Raw genomic sequence first — 23747 nt, 5'->3', positions numbered from 1 at the left:
GGGAACCTACATTTTGCATTCACACATTTTGTTTTTCTTTCCTTGGGTTTCCTTGTCAAGGTCAGCATGGCTTTTGCAACACTGAATAGAAATGCTACTTAAAGAGCACAAAATGCTTAGAGGAAACACAAGACAAAGTCATACTTTAACGCACCCGTATCTCACCCTCTGTCCTGGTTTCGGTAGGGATTTAATTTCCTTCCTAGTAGCTGGTACAGTGTTTTGGATTTAGGGTGAGAACAATGTTGATAAGCACCGATGTTTTAGTTGTTGCTAGGTAGTGCTTACACTAGCCAAGGACTTTTTAGTTTTCCATGCTCTACCGACTGAGAAGGCTGGAGGTGCACAAGAAGCTGGGAGGGGGCACAGCCAAACTGGCGAAAGGGACATTCCATACCATGTGACATCATGCGCAGTACATAAACTGGGGAAAGCTGGCCGGGGGGGCCGCGGCTCGGGGACTGGCTGGGCATCGGTCGGCGGGTGGTGAGCAATTGTACTGTGCATCACTTGCTTTGTGTATTATTATTATTATTATTATCATTTTATTTCAATTATTAAACTGTTTTTTATCTCAACCCACGAGTTTTTTCTCACTTGTGCTCTTCCAATTCTCTCCCCCATCCCACCGGGTGGGGGGAGTGAGCGAGCAGCTGCGTGGTGCTTAGTTGCCGACTGAGATTAAACCACGACAGTCCTTTTTGGCACCCAACGTGGGGCTCGAACCCACGACCCTGAGATTAAGAGTCTCATGCTCTACCAACTGAGCTAGCCGGGCTCAGAGTGGAGACTAACATTAGACTATCGTGGCCTAAATGAAGTCACGCCACCGCTGAGTGCTGCCATGCCAGACATGCTAGAACTTCAATACGAATTGGAATCAAAGGCAGCCAAGTGGTATGCCACAGTTGATATTGCTAATGCGTTTTTCTCAATCCCTTTGGCAGCGGAGTGCAGGCCACAATTTGCTTTCACTTGGAGGGGCGTCCAGTACACCTGGAACCGACTGCCCCAGGGGTGGAAACACAGCCCCACCATTTGCTGTGGACTGATCCAGACTGCACTAGAACAGGGTGGAGCTCCAGAACACCTGCAATACATTGATGATATCATCGTGTGGGGCAACACAGCAGGAGAAGTTTTTGAAAAAGGGAAGGAAATAGTCCAAATCCTGCTGAAGGCCGGTTTTGCCATAAAACAAAGTAAGGTCAAGGGACCTGCACAGGAGATCCAGTTTTTAGGAATAAAATGGCAAGATGGACGTCGTCAGATCCCAATGGATGTGATCAACAAAATAACAGCCATGTCTCCACCAACTAGTAAAAAGGAAACACAAGCTTTCTTAGGCGTCGTGGGTTTTTGGAGAATGCATATTCCAAATTACAGTCTGATCGTAAACCCTCTATATCAAGTGACGCGAAAGAAGAACGATTTCAAATGGGGCCCTGAGCAACGACAAGCTTTTGAACAAATTAAACGGGAGATAGTTCACGCAGTAGCCCTGGGGCCAGTCCGGGCAGGACAAGATGTAAAAAATGTGCTCTACACCGCAGCCGGGGAGAACGGCCCTACCTGGAGCCTCTGGCAGAAAGCACCAGGGGAGACTCGAGGTCGACCCCTAGGGTTTTGGAGTCGGGGATACAGAGGATCCGAGGCCCGCTATACTCCAACTGAAAAAGAGATATTAACAGCATATGAAGGGGTTCGAGCTGCTTCGGAAGTAGTTGGTACTGAAGCACAGCTCCTCCTGGCACCCCGACTGCCGGTGCTGGGCTGGATGTTCAGAGGGAGGGTCCCCTGTACACATCATGCAACTGATGCTACGTGGAGTAAGTGGGTCGCACTGATCACACAACGGGCTCGAATAGGAAACCCCAGTCGCCCAGGAATCCTGGAAGTGATCATGGACTGGCCAGAGGGCAAAGATTTTGGAATATCGCCAGAGGAGGAGGTAACGCGTGCTGAGGAGGCCCCAATGTATAATGAACTACCAGAAAATGAGAAGCAATATGCCCTGTTCACTGATGGGTCCTGTCGTCTTGTGGGAAAGCATCGGAGGTGGAAAGCTGCTGTATGGAGTCCTATGCGACAAGTTGCAGAAACTGCTGAAGGAGAAGGTGAATCGAGCCAATTTGCAGAAGTAAAGGCCATGCAGCTGGCTTTAGACATTGCTGACCAAGAAAAGTGGCCAGTGCTCTATCTCTATACTGACTCATGGATGGTGGCAAATGCCCTGTGGGGGTGGTTGCAGCAATGGAAGCAGAACAACTGGCAGCGCAGAGGCAAACCCATCTGGGCTGCCGCATTGTGGCAAGATATTGCTGCCCGGGTGGAGAACCTGGTTGTAAAAGTCCGTCACGTAGATGCTCACGTACCCAAGAGTCGGGCCACTGAAGAACATCAAAACAACCAGCAGGTGGATCAGGCTGCTAAGATTGAAGTGGCTCGGTGGGCCCATGACACCTCAGGTCACCAAGGAAGAGATGCAACATACAGATGGGCTCGTGATCGAGGGGTGGACTTGACCATGGACACTATTGCACAGGTTATCCATGAATGCGAAACATGCGCTGCAATCAAGCAAGCCAAGCGGTTAAAGCCTCTTTGGTATGGAGGATGATGGCTGAAATATAAATATGGGGAGGCCTGGCAGATCGATTATATCACACTCCCACAAACCCGCCAAGGCAAGCGCCACGTGCTTACAATGGTGGAGGCAACCACTGGATGGCTGGAAACATATCCCGTGCCCCATGCCACCGCCCGGAACACTATCCTGGGCCTTGAAAAGCAAGTCCTATGGCGACATGGCACCCCAGAAAGAATTGAGTCAGACAACGGGACTCATTTCCGAAACAACCTCATAGACACCTGGGCCAAAGAGCACGGCATTGAGTGGGTGTATCACATCCCCTATCATGCACCAGCCTCTGGGAAAATTGAACGATACAATGGACTGTTAAAGACTACACTGAGAGCAATGGGTGGCGGGACGTTCAAACATTGGGATACGCATTTAGCAAAGGCCACCTGGTTGGTCAACACAAGGGGATCTGCCAATCAAGCTGGCCCTGCGCAGTCAGAACTTTTACGTACTGTAGTAGGGGATAAAGTCCCTGTAGTGCACATAAAAAATATGCTGGGGAAGACAGTCTGGGTTATTCCTGCCTCGGGCAGAGGCAAACCCATCCGTGGGATTGCTTTTGCTCAAGGACCTGGGTGCACTTGGTGGATAATGCGGAAGGATGGGGAAGTCCAATGTGTACCTCAAGGGGATTTGATTTTGGGTGAGAATAGCCGATGATCTGAATTATGTGATGTTAATTATAGTTATAATAGTTATACTAATAATACACAGATATACTAATAATACTAATAATATTATACGCCATACTAATGTTATTACAATAAGAATCACCCAGACTAATGAAGAATAACTTCAGTGAAACCAAGCAAAGCACAGTGATGATGGTACCAGAACTGACTTCAACATGAAACAATCCAACACCACATACCATCTCCATTTTTTCCTGCCCTGGAAGATTATTATGACAGATGGAGCCCGAAGTCATGGACTAAATGAACTCACCGAACATTTTAGAGGGATGGCCCACAGACTAAGGGAATGATATCTCGGGGGGGGGGGGGGGGGGGGGGGGGGAGAGAGGGAGAGGGAGAGAGAGAAAGGGGATGGTGATTAATGAAAATGTACTGGAAAATGTGAGACTTGAGCATGATGCAGATGGTATAGAATAAGGGGTGGATATTGTCCTGGTTTCGGTAGGGATAGAGTTAATTTCCTTCCTAGTAGCTGGTACAGTGTTTTGGATTTAGGATGAGAACAAAGTTGATAACGCACCGATGTTTTAGTTGTTGCTAGGTAGTGCTTACACTAGCCAAGGACTTTTTAGTTTTCCATGCTCTACCGACTGAGAAGGCTGGAGGTGCACAAGAAGCTGGGAGGGGGCACAGCCAAACTGGCCAAAGGGACATTCCATACCATGTGACATCATGCGCAGTACATAAACTGGGGAAAGCTGGCCAGGGGGGCCGCGGCTCAGGGACTGGCTGGGCATCGGTCGGCGGGTGGTAAGCAATTGTACTGTGCATCACTTGCTTTGTGTATTATTATTATTATTATCATTTTATTTCAATTATTAAACTGTTTTTTATCTCAACCCACGAGTTTTTTCTCACTTGTGCTCTTCCAATTCTCTCCCCCATCCCACCGGGTGGGGGGAGTGAGCGAGCGGCTGCGTGGTGCTTAGTTGCCGACTGAGATTAAACCACGACACCCTCTCACAGCACAGCACTTCAGAAATAAATTTTTGTGTTAAAGAATCATGCATTTGCAGCAAATACTATGTTTTGCTGACTTAGAAATCTGTAGGTAGGCAATTCATGTCTTTCTCGCTTTCTGCCATGTGAAATAGTTAGCTCGTGCCTGGGTCCCAATAACAGGTTTCCTCTAAACACCAGTTTCAGTATCCTCTACTTGAAGTTGTCACAGAGGTACCCATGCAGGAAGGGGCAGAATAACAGAACAACAAGTCTAAATTCATGGTGTTAAAAGACCACCTAATAAATACAATGTTTAATTTACTATTTAACCTGTCAGAAAATCTATTGTAATTTACCTGCTGGAGAACTGCTTAAATCATTCTGGGAAAGAAAATTTAAATGCTCCCAACAGGAGACCCATCTTCCAATCTTAGATGAGACTGACTGCATACAAAGGCATCAGTCTATGCAACTACCAGAAGCGCAAAGCCAGTTCTCACCAGCAGCAGTGCTTGCCGTTGTACACACTTCTTTCTGTTGTCCCAGACAAAACTGAACACCACAAATGCACCCCTCCACCAGGAACTGCATCTCTGCCACTACCCATACAGTGCTGCTTTTTTGTCCTGGGATCCATAGCAAAATAGCTTTGGAGTCCAAAACAAGATACTTCTTCAGATGTTCATCAGGTCTAGCCTTGCCACTGACAACAAAACAAGATATATCGAGTTCACACTTAGTTTAATCTATTTCTTCTCAAAGAGTGGATGGACCACAGCAGAGTATAGTGTAGTGAAAAAAACACCACTCCCTTTCCCATTTCTTCATCTCAGATGGACATTTTTACTTTAGATTCTCTTTTCTTTGAATTTTGTACTTTTTCTTGACATTTGTGGTCTTTTCAATTTATTTCTTTTTCTGTATTCATTGCTTAAAAAGGAATAGAAAGAACAAATGCCAGTGAGTTACAAAAACTGGCACCGAATAAACAGATGCTAAGTACACATCCAACACAGTTGCATAGGTACAGGTGCTGTGAAGTCTTGACAAGATACAAATGAAGGATATAAGCAAGGAAATTGATGGAACAAAACACATATGCTTAATTTGTTCTGCCCTGCAAACAGCCTTCCTTACCTGCCCAATCTATATGAAAGATTAATGCATATAAAAATCATTCTTTATATCACTGCAATACACATCTCTCAATTTACTCACAAGGACACATGCTAATACAGTCATACCATATCCACTGGCTTTCACAACATGGTTCACTGAGGAGAGCTATGATTTATGTTTCTGGATTGGATAGGTATTATATTGTAGTCAGAAAGCATTCATAACCAGGCGAGCTAGATCACTCTGGCCATGGCTCTCCTTACACTAAAGCCCTTTACATTCTTCTAGCTGTAAAAAGAAAAATTAAAGCAACTGTAAATCTAACTGCTCCCCATTTAACTGCTTTATATCCATATGCAAACATCCATTTGCACACTGTCACAGTCACAAGGCTGGACTGAGACACTCTACCCCCCCACCGAGTCCTTATGGCCTTTAAAAAAGAAAAAAAAACCCAAACATTTTAAGGAAAAAACCCACAGTCAAATGTAATTACTACCATTTTACTTTAGGTCCCAGGAAAATAATGCAAAAATGCTAAGGTTGGTTGACTGAACTGAAAAGTTAGTATGAGATCACATGGAACAAGACAGTAATACCATTTCTCCCCTGATACAGTTCAGAGGAACACCAGGCCATGGTGCCATCCCGCGTCACACTCTGGGACTCCCAGGCTGCCCAAAGGGTGCCCTGGGCACTCACTCCCACACCATGGGCTAGCCAGCCTTGCTTTGTGCCATGCATCCTAAAAGCCTCAGGAGCTCCAGCAAACAATGTTCAGGGGAGGGAAAAGTGGGAAGCACCCCAATGCCATCTCTTAGACTTCATCACTGCAAGGATTGTAATTCTGGCCTGGGTTGGTATGGAGGGGGCAGCAACCATCTCCCTCCACAGCCACAAGTGAGCAGGCAGAACATCACTAGCTCAGAGCGGACACAAACAGCAGAGAAAGAGCAAACATCTTCCTGATAAAACAAAGACCTAAATATTGATGGGACTGACTACTTTTAAGGTTCCTTAACGCTCTCCACTATGTGACCTTGTTTAAATTAAACATCATCTTTCTCCAGCTGAATTTCAAATCGGACAGATCTGCAATTTACAAGAATGACATTAGAGGGGAAAAAACCCCAGCCCTTCTTCCTTGTCTTCATGTGTCAGAAAAATGTGATGACCCTTTCTTTGACCCATTCCTGAAGATATGTAACACTAAAGACTCTTCAAAATAAAAGCATTTTAAATCAGGCATTCCAAGTAACACTTTTTTCTCCATGTCTCAGTTACTCTGCCTATAAAATTAAAGATACACCCTCAGTTTCCAGGTGAGGAAGGCAAAGTAATTATTGCCTGAGCAACGCTAAGCTATTATACTAATGAGAACCAAAGGAAAGCTCATGAGTTAGTTAATAATCCTGTCCTGAAAGCATCACTTCAGCAGCATGTCGTAAATATAGCCTGGGCTACACATGCAGCAATGACAAAAACAAAATACTGAAGAGCTGATCATTAGGTAAAGAGTCCCTCCTGTGTGCTGGATAAATAGGAGTCTCAGAGAAAACATTGTATGTGGCCAATGTGACCATAAAGGAGAGCATTAAAATGTACGAACATGGTAAGCCATAGTATGACTACCTGGACAACCTTAAATCTGCCATTTTGTCTCTTCTGAGAGCTGACTTCACCACCCCTTTGATGGTGGTCCTTTAATGTAGGGAAAGCTGTATGTTTATAGGAGATAAAGAAAAATATATCTGTCCTCAATTCTTTAGGAGAGTTTTAAAGAAAAAAACACATATGGCAAAACACCCCATGTCCAAGCCCTCCATGAGGCTGAGAACTGCCTCCCTGAGCAAACAGGAATTACGATCATGCTTGCTCCGCAGCCGCGGGCCAGCCCTGGAGCACCCTGCCCGGCACAGCATCCCCCCAGCCAGGCCAAGGAGTGGACCTGCTCACGGGGTGGATGAAGCAGCAGCACTTTTTTCCTGGCTCTCATGCAGCGGACAAATTAAACGGAAACAGTAAGGGGAGAAACATCCAGCATGTTTTTCCAACTCACACGGGAGGGAGAAGAGCCAGAGAGGATGCACTGTGTGGAGAGCTGTAAAGAAAGATGCAAAACAGTCCTGGCACAAGCTTCCAGCGCTGCAAGACAGTGCTCCCAGCACAGCTCTAGGTAAACAGAAAAATGCCTCAATACAATATGGTATGATGTTGGGGCACAGCATCAGACAGCTCCACTACATACCTCAAATACTGTTTTTCTTTAATTAGTGTAACAGGAATGATGGACTATAATCAACAACCCAAACCCGTTCTGCAAGATTTAACAGCATACAATACAGAACAGAGTAATTTTTTCAGTGGATTAACCCTCACCTCTAAAGAAGGGTCAGACAAAGCTTAGGCAATAAATGAAATTAATTTGAGCATCTGGTAATCCTGACCAGGCAAAAGCAAGCCCTAAGCAGCAATATTAACATTACTTTTAGCTTTCCCAAAACATTGCTTTTAATGCCTCTCTTTAAAAGCTTCAAAGAAAGTTATTTCAAATATGTGTAAATGCAAAGAAAAGAATCCACGTTTACCTGTTCCTTCCCGAGAATCAAAATTACTTAATCATAGCTTCCCATAGCTTATATTAATTAGTGGTTCAGTTACATATCTGAGTCTGATTCGCTTCAGCCATATAAAACCACTATACAATCATGTTCACGAAACATCCAAGGAAAAGTGATCCACACTTTATAATAGAAATTTAAGGTAAAGTACCTTGGAAGAAGGATTTCATTCAAAATCTGGCCCCAATTAATTACAAAAAGATTTTTTGATTGACTTAAATGGACTTTGGATCCAGTAATTACTAGCTGTGCTCTTAGAAACCAGCAGTGAACATCAAATAACAAATGTGTTTTGATTCATAGTACTCTCATTTTCAGTGTACTGTTTGGCTCCATTGCACTGTTCCCCCACAAGTACTTGCAACCAGTTTTACATTTGAACTCGCCAACGATCAGTGCTTTCCCACTTAGAGGATTTCAAACCAAAGTCTTTCAGCAAGTTAAATATTTTAAATTGGGGGGGGGCAGGGGGATCAGGGAGCAGAAGTCTTTAGGAAGCATGCAGTATTCAAACAGTCCCTCCAATTTCAAGAAGCAAACAAAGCAACCACAAAAGGATTCTTAGTTTCCCATTCATCTCCCTCACCACTAAGAATGGTCCAGGTCAGCTCCTGCTGACTGCCTCCACAGTAATTTATAGAGCAATACAGGTTTGAGTATTGTCCTTTGTACATATGGGACGAAGTCACAAGGACTGCAGATGTGACAATGCCATGCTATTTCTTTCTTATCCGTAGGTTTTAATGAAACAAAAAAACGTTTACAAACCCTATTTCCTTTACCCAAGATGAAAAGAAAAAAAAGAAAAAAAAAACCAAACAACAAGCAAAAAGCTTTCTTTGTCCTTCACAGTTCAGGTTAAATTGGAGAAAGAAATAGCACCTGATAAGGTATTCAGTGATTACTGTTCCTTAGGAGCATATGCGTAACAGCTGCAGATGCTGCTTCTTTAGAAGAGATTTTATCTCAAGAGTTTCTTTAAGAGATGTTCAGTAAACTTGACTCTGACCATACAGGTTTGCACAGCGGGCACATCAGTACCATGCTGTGGGTCTTCATTTGGCAGTCCAGATAGATGATTTCCATTCTAAGGTTAATCTTTGTGCTAGAGCCAATACAGAGCCTGGGGTACACAGTCAGGTAGGCAGAAGCACAGAAGAAGCTGGGATCTCACAACTGCCTAGCTTCCCAAGCCTCGATGGCTCCAAGGTACTTCCACAATTATCAACCATTTGGTCAATGCATCTTCGCTGCCAAATGAGCCAAGGAAGACGACAGCAGTCTCAGGAAAGGGCTGTTCATCACTCACCTTGGCTATGTTTGCTGCCCTCAAGGAAAGAAGAAAAACTAGAACTGAAAGGGAACAGAACTGATTTAACAAACATAGAGCTGGAAATGCTTTCTACGGATCTTTGACTGGGTTTAACCATGGTCTTACCTCAGATATCCTGAATAGAGCCAGAAAAAATATTAAGGATAGTTACTGCACTCAGGTTTAGAGCCAGTCCTAAACCACCACGGTTTAATATACGTGCTCTCTCTGCCACGCTGCAAACAAACAAAATACTAATACTTCAGCCTCTGCAGCTGGAAAAAATCCAAAAATCAAACCACAGCAGGTGTGCTGCTCTGCCAGGAGGCTCTCACCAGGTCCAGAAAGCTGGCAGAGCTGGCACCAGGCAGAGGAACACATTTGTACAGAGCTCTGGTGGCCCATCCACAGCTCCACATTGCTGTGAAAAGGGAGCAAAGATCCCTCCCTCCCTTCAGCAGGATGAAGAGTCTCTTTCCACCCTGGAAAGGGAAAACACCAAAAGAAAAAAAAAAAACTCTCTGAAGTTTGACTACATAGCATTTTAGATCCCTGGTCTACACCCAGCCTACTAACCACAACCAAATCCTTACAGAGACATGGGGACACTCCTCCTACGAGAAAGAAAATGGTAAGCCAGGTAGGTAGAGTTGAACTCCGCTGTTCACAGGGGAAAGCAGCCCCACTTCCCAAGTAAATTCTCCCAGGCCATGCTGCATCCTACCAACCTTATAATATCCAAGGTGGGGGCTGGAGGAGTAAGAAAATAAGAGACAGGATGCTAGTGCAGCACTGATAGGAAACGATGCTGTATCGGCTTTAAACTCCTGCCTCTTTTGGGAAAGATCTCACTGCTATTATCACAGGTTTTCCTTCCAACATTACCATCAAAGAACAATTAGGCAGGTGGAAATCTTAAATTTTCAGTTTGTTTACATTCTACGTTTGACAACAGTTTGTTCATAGCCAGAACTACTCCCCTGAGGAGCATTAATCAATTTCCTTTGCTGTATATGGATTTTTCAGACAGCTTGCAGGCAGAAAAATATTTTCAAATGAGATAAAGTGATTGCAAGAAAACCCACAAAAATCAGAGACAATAACTTAGATGTTTTACTTTTTTTTTTCCTTTTTTTTTTTCCCCTAGTATGAGGAAAGAAACCCCTGACAACACATTGCTATACACCAATTTGCTTCTGTACCAGCATTTTTAAAGGATAAGAAAGTAGTAAGACAGGCCAAGAATAATAAAAGTAAATAGGTCTCTTAAAGGCTTTTTTTTCCCATGAAGGACACTCAGAAAGGACTTGACTAAATAGCTTTCTTGCCCGTGTGTACAAGTAACTCAGCAGAATGAATGTTACCAAAAAACAGGCTTTATGCCACATTAGTGCTTAACCCACTATAACAAATTTTTATTTAAATTCTACTGTGATTGTGAAGCATTTCAGAACAAGTAGAAGTATGTAATAGACCATCTGATACCGGCACCAAAGCAGTTAGCTACCTCTCCCCTTACATACAAGAAAATCAAGTTCTCTTCATTTAGATTTTTGGGATAGTTTTGCTCACTTGACCATCCACTTCTTTTCTCTTCCTTTGGCAGATGGACTCAAGGTACATGCAGGAGTTAACAGTTCCCCGAGACTGAAAATTTATTCCTTATACATCACAAAATAGACTATTGCAGCCACCATATGAATCTCATCAGTTAGCTAGTCGCTACCCAAGAAACAGTCTGAAGACATGGGGTGGTGGAGGTGGGAGTACAACTAGGTTTTAAAAGAAAGAGCAGCAGAAGACTGGAATTTTTTTTCCCCCCTCTTATGAGGAAAGAAAAAGCCAGGGGAGAAGGGGCATATCCAGGCAAGGCAACACTGTGATACCCTACTAGTTTTTCTGTCTTCAAGGCCTGTTGGGGTGGGCAGAGCTACAGCCTGTGTAAAGGGAGGCTCTCAGTGCTCCCAGCTGCCTTGCAAGGCACAGCACAGGGGCAGGACTTATGCTGAAGCGCTGTCTCAGCCTCCGCTTTAACGTACCCAGCTGCCCAGCCTCAGTTTCAGCAAGACAGCCTGGTATTGACACAACTGACCATGCAAAATCCGACTGTGTCTCAGCAGAGGAGATGGTGGCATGTATTTCCCCAGAGCTCCCGCAGTGAGGACAGTAACAAGATTACACTTTTGATGTGTAAGTGCTCATAGACAAACTAAGCTCACCCAATTGCTCAAATTCAGACCTTGGTGACAGCCCAGGACCCAGGGACCAAGTCCCAAACCAGGAAACATCAACACCTGATTATCCTTTCCCTACTGACCTTAAGCACGGAGTAAAGCTCTCGGTTATTTTGGCTTTGCTGGTGTTGCTTCTTTTCAAGACGTCACCGCGCAACAGCCATATCCTGCAAAGCACTGAAGTCCCCAAGGTACCTGTAACTTTGTATGCACGGCTTGTCTAAGATCTCCTCAAGCAATACTGCACTCCAGGATAGTTTTGTCGTCTACGTTAGCAGCCTAATAACAGTCTAATTAGTTGAATTAAGCCAAGGAGAGCAAGCAAATCTATTAATAAACACCATTTTAAAACAGAATTTTGCATAACTCAGGCTTCTTAATAAAACTTCTACATAACTGAAGAAGAAATAGCTACATTACACTCAAATGACTAAATTTGAAAAATGAGCTGTTTGGCAGCACTCTGGAAAAACTACCTCAGATTTTTATTACTAGTAAAGAGTATGATTTAATTTTTTAAAATACCAGTGATTATTACAAAGTACCTATGCTGAAAAATAAAAATAGCTTCTTGCAAATAATTATGCACACAAGATAAAAACACTACGACAAACATCATTTGAAGATTTTGCTTTATGTATTATACTACACTAGTCTCTCTTCGTTCTGCCCATCTTTAAAACTCTTTCGACACGCAAACACAAGCCACCTATACATCAGTAAAACAGCATGGCCCAACTGGAATAGGTTTGTGGAGCAAAACAGTTGATGTTGAGGCCTTGGCCCCCCCACACCACATACATTCATCAAGGGCTTTGCTGGGACTAGCTCTAACTGGGCCCCAGGCTGGACACTCAGTAGGGAGCGGAGCATCCTCACGCCCCCCTGCCCTCCTCGGAGCCCGGCCATGCTCCCCCAGATCACTCTGCAGCAAGACCCAAGGCTTAGTAACAGGGAACAATCCGGGGGCTCAATTCAAGAGCACACTCACTCTCGCTCCGAGCTGAAATACTACGAGAGATGCACCCAGAAGAAGCTGTTAACTGTTTCCCGAAAGTGCAACAAACTAAGCACAACATTTATCTATGTAAAGAAATATTGACCAGTTGTGGGGTTTTTTTAACCAAACCATTAGGGCTTTGAGAAGGGCGAAAAGTGAATGCATTCTCCCTTATTTTTTAATCTGATTGCTTAAATTTGTAAAAAGGTGTTAGTGCTAAGAAGATCTATTGTCTCCATGTTGGTTATCTTTGCTGTAGATTCTGAAAATTCTGTAAGAACTTTACAATACCTCTATTTCACCTAAACAATATATGCTTGTGAAAATACACTACTCTTGGAGTATGCTGAGTGGGTAGTGATGAGGTACTGTATAAAAGTCTCATCTTTGTTCCCAAACCATTAAAAAGAAACAGCCCTATCCTTAAGGGGAAGACAGCTCCATTTACAGGGTGACATTCTTTGTTGTGAACAAAGAACTGAGCTGTGCCTACCTGTCATCCTGATTCTCAATCCACTGCCACCAGAGCCACCCAGCTTATCTCGGTGATGCTACCTTTGAGGGCCTACATTTATTTGACCCAGTAAACCAAAGCTTGTTGGTGACAGAGCCGTGGTTCCCAGAAAAGGTCTGGAAGACCAAGATGACTTTACAAGCTCGACAGCATGTTTTCTTTGCATTTTTCACACTGAGAAGTTTTCTCCAGTTTGCTGCCTATAGAGTAGGAATCAAATAGCAAAGTCATGTGTGCATGTGAGCAAAGTTACTACCCTGGTCACCCCTAAAACTTCAGTAGAAAACAGAATTTTTCAGAGACAACAGGATCAAACAGAGCCACAAATACTCTCCTAATGCCAAGATGATGGAGGGGCTTTTTGCAGTTGGATTTAGATGCTTTTTATTTCATATTCTTTTCATCATGTAAAAGCTTTATAATGTTAATGCAAATACGTTACTCGTGAAAGTGAGAATCCAAGGGTATCAGCCTGACCTACACAGGCTGTGAGCAAACTGAAAGAGAAAACAAACGGATGCTGACTTTCTTGAGACTGTCATCAAGATTTTTTTCAGCAGATTAGACTGCTGTTAGGTAAATGCTGACTAAATATAGAGTGTTGAGGAAATGTTTTTAGCTCTCTTTGAACTGTATGTTCAGAAGTCATACACGTTGAAGGCCAAGCCGATGAAACCATCTATTGACAATTTTACTCATTAGCAAGAGCGTGCCTTTTTACAGTTGCTTATACACTTGCCAGCTTTCAACTCTTTGAGCTGAAATTTTCCATATCAGGTGCCTGCCTTTAAAGAAGGAAAAAAATTTTTAAATATCAAAATAATTCAGCAGTTCCAAGAGCAAAGCTAGGAAAAAAATAAGTTGCCTTGCCAACATTTGAAATGAGGTCAGGAATGTTTAAAAGACATAATTGCACACAAGGACCTACACTTTGAGTGTCTGACTTTGCGACCTTACCCAAAGTGCTTGTAAGAATCAGGCCCTGAAGCATTTGTCTTTTCTTTCTGGAATCTGTTTCTATTGAAAAAAAATTATTACACATATAGCCAAGAGCTAAAGAACTCCCTAGATATTCATGTTACACAGCTGATACCTACCCACGACCAGAAAACGCAAAGCAGAAAGTCCATCTCTGATGTCTGCCCCTCCCTGCAGTCTTCCAAGATCATCAACATGAAGTGATATTCTCACCAGGCATGAACAGCAACACAAGGGACAAGGAAGCAAAGAATCAGCTCTCCTAATCCTTGTGCTCTAGGAAACCCAACAGAAGCTGCGTGTGTCAAGAAACAGAATGAGTAAGCAATAAGTGGGCGGTTCAATATGTTCATTTTCCTCCACTATTTCCATTTCAAGTGTCAGCTTCCCAAAATGTATTTAATTTGTACTATAAATTTTGATTCCAAAACTCTTGCCATGCCGTTCAACAAAACAGTCTGCACATACACATATAAAAGGAAATATTGCACAAAACCCTAATGACAGCAAGGGCCCTTGTATGAAATCTGTTGCACCTACATTTGCTTCCAGATCTGAAATAAAATGGTAAAAGTTTTTTTGGCTAGATGGATCTAGTGACAAATGAGAAGCAATCCCCCTACCATTTATTCTTCACTACACAGTCTGCACCAAGCTTTCCTCCAGCAACAGCAGCAGACTGCTGACAGTGTTATCAAAGAAGTTTCTGCAGGCTCAATCATGGTTGTAGCCTCTATTATAATATCCTTCTGACTCCTCATTAAAGCCCAGCGTTATGTTGGAATAACCACATTCCACCACTCCTGTTATTTAATCTTTGGTATTTCCTGTAAATGCAATAGAATTAATGAAAATGGTTTTCTGGAGATAGCCTTCATTGTAGCATGCAGAATTCAAAGAAGGGCTCCTTGTTGTAAAAGCCAGACGAAAATCACCTCCCATAGCCCCAAAAGGAATGAAAGCATCTGTAAAAGCTCTCTCCTCTCTGTCCCCTGCCACGGCAAGGTCTCATCAGCCCCACTGCTGGCTACATTGGCAATATGCATCAACTAGTTTAATCAAACAAAAAGGGGTCAAGTGTGGGAAAGGGTCTGCACCTGTGTGAGCAGGAGAAAAGCAAAGAGGAGGGCAGAACATGGCATGCCGTACCCAGTAAAAGAGCACGGCAGGAGACTGCCAAACAGTGCCCCTGCACACATCGTGCCTACCTCAGCACATTTCCCACAAGGCCAGACAGCACCGCAGTCAGTCCCCTCTGCAGTCAAGGGTGCCTGCTGCAATCTGGTCCTACAGCTGCAAACCATAAATATCTGCCTACAGGAATAGATGCACGCCCACTGCAGAAGGATCTCTGTAAAAATCCAATACGTTAGGCATTTTCATCAACCAAAGCTTGAAGAGGTTCAGGCTGGCATGGTAGTCACTGAACCCTTCCTTTCATCTGATAGTAGATAAAGATACAGTTTCCTAACGCTTCAGGATGAAGCGCTCAGCAGATTGTCTATGTACACCACCTGTACTGACTGACCCAGAGGGAGAGCAAAGCACCCTCAGAGGCTGTAACTTTGAACTGGTTGCTATGCCCATGATAGCGAAAAGCATCTCTAAAATCAGACAAGGGAAATAAAGCCTTTCCAATAGGAAATTAATAACACTAAACAAAGGAGCCATGACTCCTGTAATTAATGCCATAAAAAAGCAGGTTCTCATAAGTAAGAATCGTAACTAACAGTAAAGCAACATTTAATGAAAGGTAGGAAAACTTACTGATCCAAGCTCAGAACACACCCCTACAGTGATAGTAAAGGGGGAAAAAAAATCCCTAATGATATATTACACACCCATCAAAACCCCTTACTCACTCTAGCTGAGTGGGAGAGTAGAATTTTGCAAGCTTGTCATAGGGCAGGATTTACTTTGTCAGCTCTAATTTTAATTGTCACTTTGCTCTGGAAATGTGATAAAAATGGCAAATAAATATTAAATAATGGATTGCAGACTTAAAGCTGTTACAGTTGCAAAAACTGTTAAACTCCTTGTATTTATGTTGTTAAAAACATATAGTCTCTCTTTGCACCCATCCAAATTCTGCTACAGAAGTGAATTATTTGAAAATGTGCATGAAGCAGGCAGGCAAAGCCTGGAATTATTATTTATTATCAATACTATGATCACTCCTCCAAGTCTTATTCCAGATCAAGCATGTACTGTGGCAGAAACTGTGCACGCAGAACACCTCCCTGCATTAGGAGAGCTGCAGGCTGACCTCCTGAGCTGGGAAGTCCAGCAAAAGATCGGGGGGGTGACACAGAAACTGCATGAGCAAAGCCTGAGATTTTTCTCAAACTCAGACATGGCTCTTTTTGAGCAGTCTTCAGCTCTGCTGACTTTCCTCTTTTGGAGCATTACAGACCGAGTTGGAGAGTAACAGAAAGTAAACCCACTGTTTTTCTCACTGGGGTACAACATGATGCGTTCTCCTCCCTGCCCATCAAGAGACAAGAATGATTTGCTTCCCCACTGATAAGGCTGGAGCACAGCCTGAGGAACAGAACTATGAGGATTAACTGGATGTTCCACAATTAATAGTTTTATGGGCATCCCTCCTTAGCTTTGCAACATACATAAATAAGACCTTGAGCTCTCCTGAGAACTACTGGCAGTTTCTAGCAGGTCTTCCCTGCTAGCACTACAATAAGTTTTCTACTGAACCATGAGTCTTGCATACAAACCGGTTTATTTTTACAATGCCCACAAATGGAGAGAAAACGACAAATCCTGTTTGCCGGCAGTTGCTTCTAAACTCTAGTCAACAATTATCCCATTACTATACTTTAATCATTAATGTTGATGAAAACTATTTTCTCTAAGTATTTGCAACATCCTTATAAGCAGTGCATCTGCTATGGTGGTTTACCGTTCAGGTTTCAACATCTATGCTAGTTGGTGACCTCAGCAATGTTGCAGGTCATGTATCAGCTGAAGCATGCACCCAGGTACAACTTCTGTATGTGATGAACCCACTGATTTGACACTGAAAAAAATTCTACTTTGTGAAAACATTGCCATCTGCCTAGTACTCCATTTTCTGATGAGCTGTAAAACTGCTCCTCTTGCAGTACTTCACCCTTTTTATCCGTTTGTATGAAAATTGGACAAAGACATATAATGGCAATTGGTATGGAGATGAGCTACGTAGTTCAGTCCTCAAATAGATTTTGCTTTAATTCGAATTCTAACCTGCTGCTTATTCCTAAAAGCTATGCCGCTTCTTCACAAAATCAAGTTATTGTCCACAGAACCACAAAAATTACACTCCTTTACCATGACTGACCCTGAATTTTTCAAATGCAATACTAAGTTGTGAGCTTAAAAGCTGTCTGCAGGCTCCAGAGTGTGCAGTGAAACAGATTAAGAAACGTTTTTGGTTTTTTTTCCAAAAGAGCAAAGTAACTTTTGATAAGCTTGAATTTCCTTCCCAAGCCTATTCCACACTTAAGACTACTGACACTCAGTGGAAAACAGCTGAGACTGAAGCAATCATTCCATTTATTTTTATTTGTAAAGAAAAAGTTACATCTCATGTCTCTTGCCTGTTACAAAGCCTCATTAAAAGTTTAAGGATAACACACGCTCCTACAGAGGTCCCACTCCAAATGATACTGAACGTCTTTAGCTTGTCTTTTCATTCAGTGGAAGAGCGAGAGGCCCAAGTACACCTTGGAAGCTGGGCCGAAGGTACTTAGGCAGTCCGTGTATCCAGTATGCCAATAATTTCTGTAGTGCTGATCGAGTCTGTACTCTTCACACTCATTCATTTAGTCTCATACTGAGCCATTTGACTTTGGATGTGTGAAGAATCATAAACAGATGATCTGCTATATATGGGCTCACAATGCAGAGGCTCCAAGCAAAGTCCTGACCCAAGTGATGTCAAAGACACTTTTAGATCATACAATATTTCACATTTCTATTTTCTGTTAAATCACTTGTTTGTGTTGATATCAGAAAAGGGCTAAACAAATGCAGCTGCTTGTTTTTAGATCTGAATACATTGGGTTTTAAATTAATGTTTGTGTAAGGCAGATCAATCTCGCACCCTTTCTTTACTGATTGCACATCTCAAATAGTCATCACACATACAGAACAGCTTCACTGCTGAACGTGTGCTATATGTAGCTAAATTCACACAAAGTGTTGTGGTTTTTTATCCTGAGATTATTAACTCACTCAAATTAAATCAGTTTTGACTGGAGCATATAATGTACTTTTTACATCTAGAAAAATGGGCTTCTTGCCAAATATGTGCAAGATCAAGATTATAAAGTTGCATGAAAGCATGTGTATTTTTATCCTTTACATGGCATTTTCTGTATACGTTTGTCCAGAGTCACTTTTCTGACCAATCAAGCAAATTGCCAGTTCAGAAAATGAGTTTCACAAAGATAGGTCTAAACAGAATCATAGAATCATTTAGGTAATCATTTAGGTTGGAAAAGACCTTTAAGATCATCGAGTCCAACCGTAATAATATATTGGGATTACAATATAAATGTTTATGCTTGTTTTATAAAATTATCATTCCCACTATGACAAATAGAAAATAAGTTATCCCATCTCTGCTACTTCCCCTTTCTGAAAGGAACTGCACACAACAGGGGGGTCCCTTTACTTCTTGTTTATATATATAAAGGCTTTAGATCACAGGGAACACTCCTATGGGTCAGCAACAAACCAGCCTGAGTGAATCCATAGAGTGTTTGCTGCTAATGGCATACATCAGAGCTGACTTTACTAGCGTCTAGCAATAGTAGGTGACACAAGATTTTACAAAGGTGACATATCTAAAACAGGATCTTTGCACACGTTAACAGAAGATACAGCACACAAGGATAAGATCTGTATTCAAACGACGTTGAGTGTGCAGACTCTGCATCAAAGACATACTTGCTTTTTCAAACATTCACCGGGGCACAGAGAAGACTCCTTCTAACATGAACCATCATGACACGGGAGACACAGGCTTACCAAATGTTTCTAATCCAACATTAGAACTGATCAGTAAAACTGCCCAAAGACAGTTGAAATGCAAGCAACCTAAAGATGACATTAAGTGTCCATGTGGGCAAACTGTTTCAATACCCTGTCTCACTCTGATTTTAAAAAGTGCCTCCATTAATATCTATGAAGCCCCACCTACAAGTTTACAGTGGATAAAGGAAGGCAGTATCTGGCTCAGTCTACTTTTGTGGTGATTTACATCACAAATTCAGTGGGAGATTGGTTGACACTGAGGGCAAAGAATGGACTCACATGTACAAAAGTGGTGCTTTGAAAGTCCATTGCCATGATTAGAATGAATAATCCAAGAGATAAGCCTCTCATTTCTCAAAGTACTCTAGTCCATATTGTGTCCCTCCATAGCAGAACATACTAAGCTTCTGTTTATATTATATGAATTGCTTGGCTAGGAATAAAAATATTTATGAGTTATTTTTGTATTTACAGACTAACACCTCTGTGTGTCAATGACAATGTTTTCTGCTTTGCATATCCCTGATGCACAGCTGTGACAAATTCTGGATCTATGTGCTACCAACATTTTTCAGCAGAGAAGTATCATTGAGAGAATTGTATCACCTTTTTATAACATAGTTGCCTCCCCAAAAAGGTTTATCTAGTCCAAATTTATCCTTTAAATTGACTTTTATAGAAACTTATATAATAGAAACACAATTTAATACCCTAGGCTTAGCTTTCTTCCCAAGGCTAGACACTGCTACTACAGTAGGGCTTACAGTTGTCTGCCAATGCAGTGAGGTCTTTGCTACCTTATACTATGTTGTTTCACACATTTTTAAAACCATTAGCGTTATTATTATTGAGAGTGTGATGAGGAGAATAAAAGTCAGTCAGAAGCATATTACAATGAGTGGATCCAGCAGTTTCTTCCGCAGCTAGTTATCCTGAGGTTGCTTCAGCACAGTAGCAGTTATCCTTCACTGATGCCAGAAAAACTCATCCTTTAAACCCAATCTCTAATCATCTTGATCAAAATACATAAATATTTTGTTAAAGCACTCTCCTAAGGCCCAACTACTCTTTTAAACATCTTTCTTGGATTAACAGCCCAAAACCAAGGTTTTGCTAAGTAAGAGTATTTTAATACAAACAACATCCATGAAAAGCCTGAAGGATTTCATTTGTAACCAAGCCTGCAGTTATCTCTACTTCCTACTTTCACAACAAGATTGACAAAATGAAGACAGGAAGAGGAAATAATAATTCATCTATCAGCTTTGAAACCTCTCTAGACCTTGGAATAATCACTGAGACAGTATGTAGAGGAAGGTCCCACCCAGCAGAAGAAAAGCTGGCCTCTTCAACCCCTCTAAAAACAGAGCTAAAGAAGAGGAAGCAATCAGTTTCCACTGATATTTACAAGCTAAACTGAGAAATAAAACATTTTCTTTGTGTTCTCAGTTAATTGGACTTTTTAAAATATCTTAATATGAAATAATAAGCTAAAATACATCTTACCCAAATTGTAACTGTGTAAGAGAACTATTAATTGCACCTAAACTTAATTTGACCCAATGGTTTCTATTGGACAGGAAAGGAATTACCAGTAAACTAACCCAAGGGAGGGTGTTTGTTCTAAACCATCACACTCTTAAATTAATGGTCACGCTAGTCAGGAAAGCAGTGCATTGCTTGACAATACTGCTTTACAGTAGGAAGTACATTTGACATCCGAAATTTTGTAGCTCCCAGGGAAAAAGGGAAAGCATGTTAGCTTCCTTTATTTGGAATTGGAAGACTGTCATAAAATGTTCTGCAGTAATATGTTGCTTAACAAAGATGCAATAAAAATATTTACGGATTCAACTATTACAAGGCTTGGATCATCAGAAAATAGCTATCATAAAACAAAGCATCTGGAGGGACAGTGAGCAAAAGGACACTTCACTACATAAACTCTGTGCCAAGGCCAAACGTGGCAACTCTATACTGAGAAGAAAATCAACGCAATTGGGATGGTCATTATAAGCCACTGCAAAATAAATTAGTGTGAAAAAGATAAGAAATGACACTTTTGAATAAACATCCTTTGAAAATTAGAGGTGGAAGTCACTTAAGTCATCGTGCGGAACAAAAAGCTTTGAGGAATGAACACAGCGAGTGTCCTATATGCCTTGCCCCATATCCCCACAGCAACATCCTCAGCCTCCACATCCTTCTTTGCTTACAACTGCAAGTCCCTATCCCCGAGAGCCTGAAGTTGCTCCTCAAATACCCTCAACTCCCCGCCACGTCCCCTCACGCTCAGCAGGGCTGACCGTCCTGCCGCACCGACACACAGCTTCCTAGACAGCCTCCCCACCCAAGTGCAGAGGCGCAGGGACTCTGTCAGAAGTTACGAACTCCACAGCACCTGCCTCTCTGTCAGCATCAGCAGCAAGTTCAAAAGGACGGTCACAAACAGCGTTAGCAACTGGACCTTGGCAAGAAAATCCTACTTAGAATATTATGCAATATGCATCTTGCACAGCTTTTCCTTACACGATCCAAGTACGGTAATTCGAAATGAGAAAACACAGTTCCCAAAATAAAAGCCTCCAGAAAATATGTCCCCTTGATTACCTGAATTGTTCTAATGGCCACTTAAAAAAAAAATAAAATAAAATTAATTGGTAACTAGAAATTGCAGATAGGACTTAAGAATTTCTTGGCCTTAAATAACCTGCTGGTGGCAAAAATTAGTAATAGGAAGCTAGTTATGAATAACTCACCTTCATAAGAAGTGCCACAGTTACAGTTCTGTCACTCAAATTAAAGTAGCAGTTAAAACTTTTTTATATGCTCTAAGCTCATACCTACACCATTTGCTTCTTCAAAGGAAAAAAGAACTGAGAAATCTACTTTTATTTTTACTAGTTATGTCATTACTGAAATAGACTTGGGGGGTGTTTTGGGGAGGGGGTTGTTTTAGCTGATATTTCTTCACCTTTTAAAAACAGAAATGAGAGCTTTTACATGCAAAAACACTCAGGATAATGAGCATCAGGAAGAAATTAAGCCAGGCTCAGCTGCAGAATTTTCAGTTCTCACTACTACTCATGCTAAACTATAACCTCCAGACCTGGGTTTTGATTTATGCAGAAAAAAAGAACACATGTTGCAAATGCATGTAGGCTTAAACATCTCTGCGTGCTGGCCTACTGCGTATGTGCAGAGGATGACTTGCTACTGAAGGCCATCTATACCTGAAATAAACCTGCAAAGCAAGGTTATGAATACAGATAATTAGGTTATTACAGTAAAAATGTTTCAGCGCTTGGTTCTACGGGCCCTGGTCGACACTTCTGTCAAGCTCTGCTCCAAACAAGTCCAGAGATGAGAAAATAAAATAAGAGCAATACATTGTGTGTGACACTTCACTCCCCTTTTGTACACCTCAGTGGCTTCAGGCAGAGTAGCCAGACTGCATACTTCTCCCGTATATGCTGTGGGAAGTGACGATACAAGGGAAAACACAGTACTGAATCCTTCCTCTCTCCAGGAGGCCCAGGCAGAATCTGGCTCACGGCAATGTTCAACCACAATCCTGCAATTAGTTACCTGTACGCTTAACTTGCCATTATTAAGGGTCTTGCCAATACATGGCAAGAAAACGATGGGCTCGTAGGATCACAGCATTAATGGGTCTGAAGAAAACTTACAACTGAGAAAGAATACAATTTATAGTTATTTCTTTCATCAGCCAGTTCATGCTATGGAAGTGTCCCTTCAACACTCAAACCCCATTGAAACCTGGACTACACTAATTCAGAGTCCCCCCAGTGCTTTTCATATACCTGGTAATTACACCTTTTAAAGAGATTATTTTTCAATGAGATCTTATTTAGATGTAACAACCCACTAAAATAAAGGTTTTTTCAGTAGACCAGACCCTCTCATAGATAAAAGAATCTTTGAAGAATAAAGCAGGTTACCAATTTGGAATCTGTATATTCTGGCACAATATAAATCATAGAATCATAGAATCATTGAGGTTGGAAAAGACCTCTAAGATCATCGAGTCCAACCGTCAACCCAACACCACCATGCCCACTAAACCATGTCCCTAAGCGCCTCATCTACTCGTCTTTTAAATACCTCCAGGGATGGGGACTCCACCACTTCCCTGGGCAGCCTGTTCCAATGTTTCACCACTCTTTCAGTAAAGACATTTTTCCTCATGTCCAATCTAAACCTCCCCTGGTGCAACTTGAGGCCATTTCCTCTCATCCTATCGCTAGTTACTTGGGAGAAGAGACCGACCCCCACCTCGCTACAACCTCCTTTCAGGTAGTTGTAGAGAGCGATGAGGTCTCCCCTCAGCCTCCTTTTCTGCAGGCTAAACAACCCCAGTTCCCTCAGCCGCTCCTCATAAGACTTGTTCTCCAATATATAAATGTATATCCAATACATAATATGCAATATCCAGAATAAGGGCTGTTTGGTGCCCAACACCAAGCATATTTCTCTTGGTGGTCTCTCTTGTGGGAGAAGGAGGTTTCACCACCCTGAAAGTCTTAAGAGTTTTGAGAAAGTAATATGTGTTTCTATTGAAAAAGTGGATGTCAAAGCATTTTGCAAAAGCAGCAGGAATAGCTATTTCATAGACAGCAGATTTCCATTCCCA

General features: G+C 42.1%; 1 protein-coding gene and 1 non-coding gene across 2 annotated transcripts in view; both read right to left on the bottom strand.

The window, feature by feature from the left end:
- Positions 1-23747, bottom strand: part of PLCL1 (phospholipase C like 1 (inactive)) — a 218704-nt gene that overhangs the window by 175784 nt on the left and 19173 nt on the right. The gene's annotated exons all lie outside the window — the stretch shown is intronic.
- TRNAK-CUU (transfer RNA lysine (anticodon CUU)) lies at positions 706-778 on the bottom strand. Its single transcript has one exon. It is a non-coding gene; the product is annotated as a tRNA-Lys (tRNA).

The sequence above is a fragment of the Aptenodytes patagonicus genome, chromosome 6 (genome assembly GCF_965638725.1).
Source record: "Aptenodytes patagonicus chromosome 6, bAptPat1.pri.cur, whole genome shotgun sequence".
Taxonomy (NCBI): Eukaryota; Metazoa; Chordata; class Aves; order Sphenisciformes; family Spheniscidae; genus Aptenodytes; species Aptenodytes patagonicus.
The sequence above is the reverse complement of the archived record's forward strand: the minus strand, read 5'-3'. Positions and strand labels throughout refer to the sequence as shown.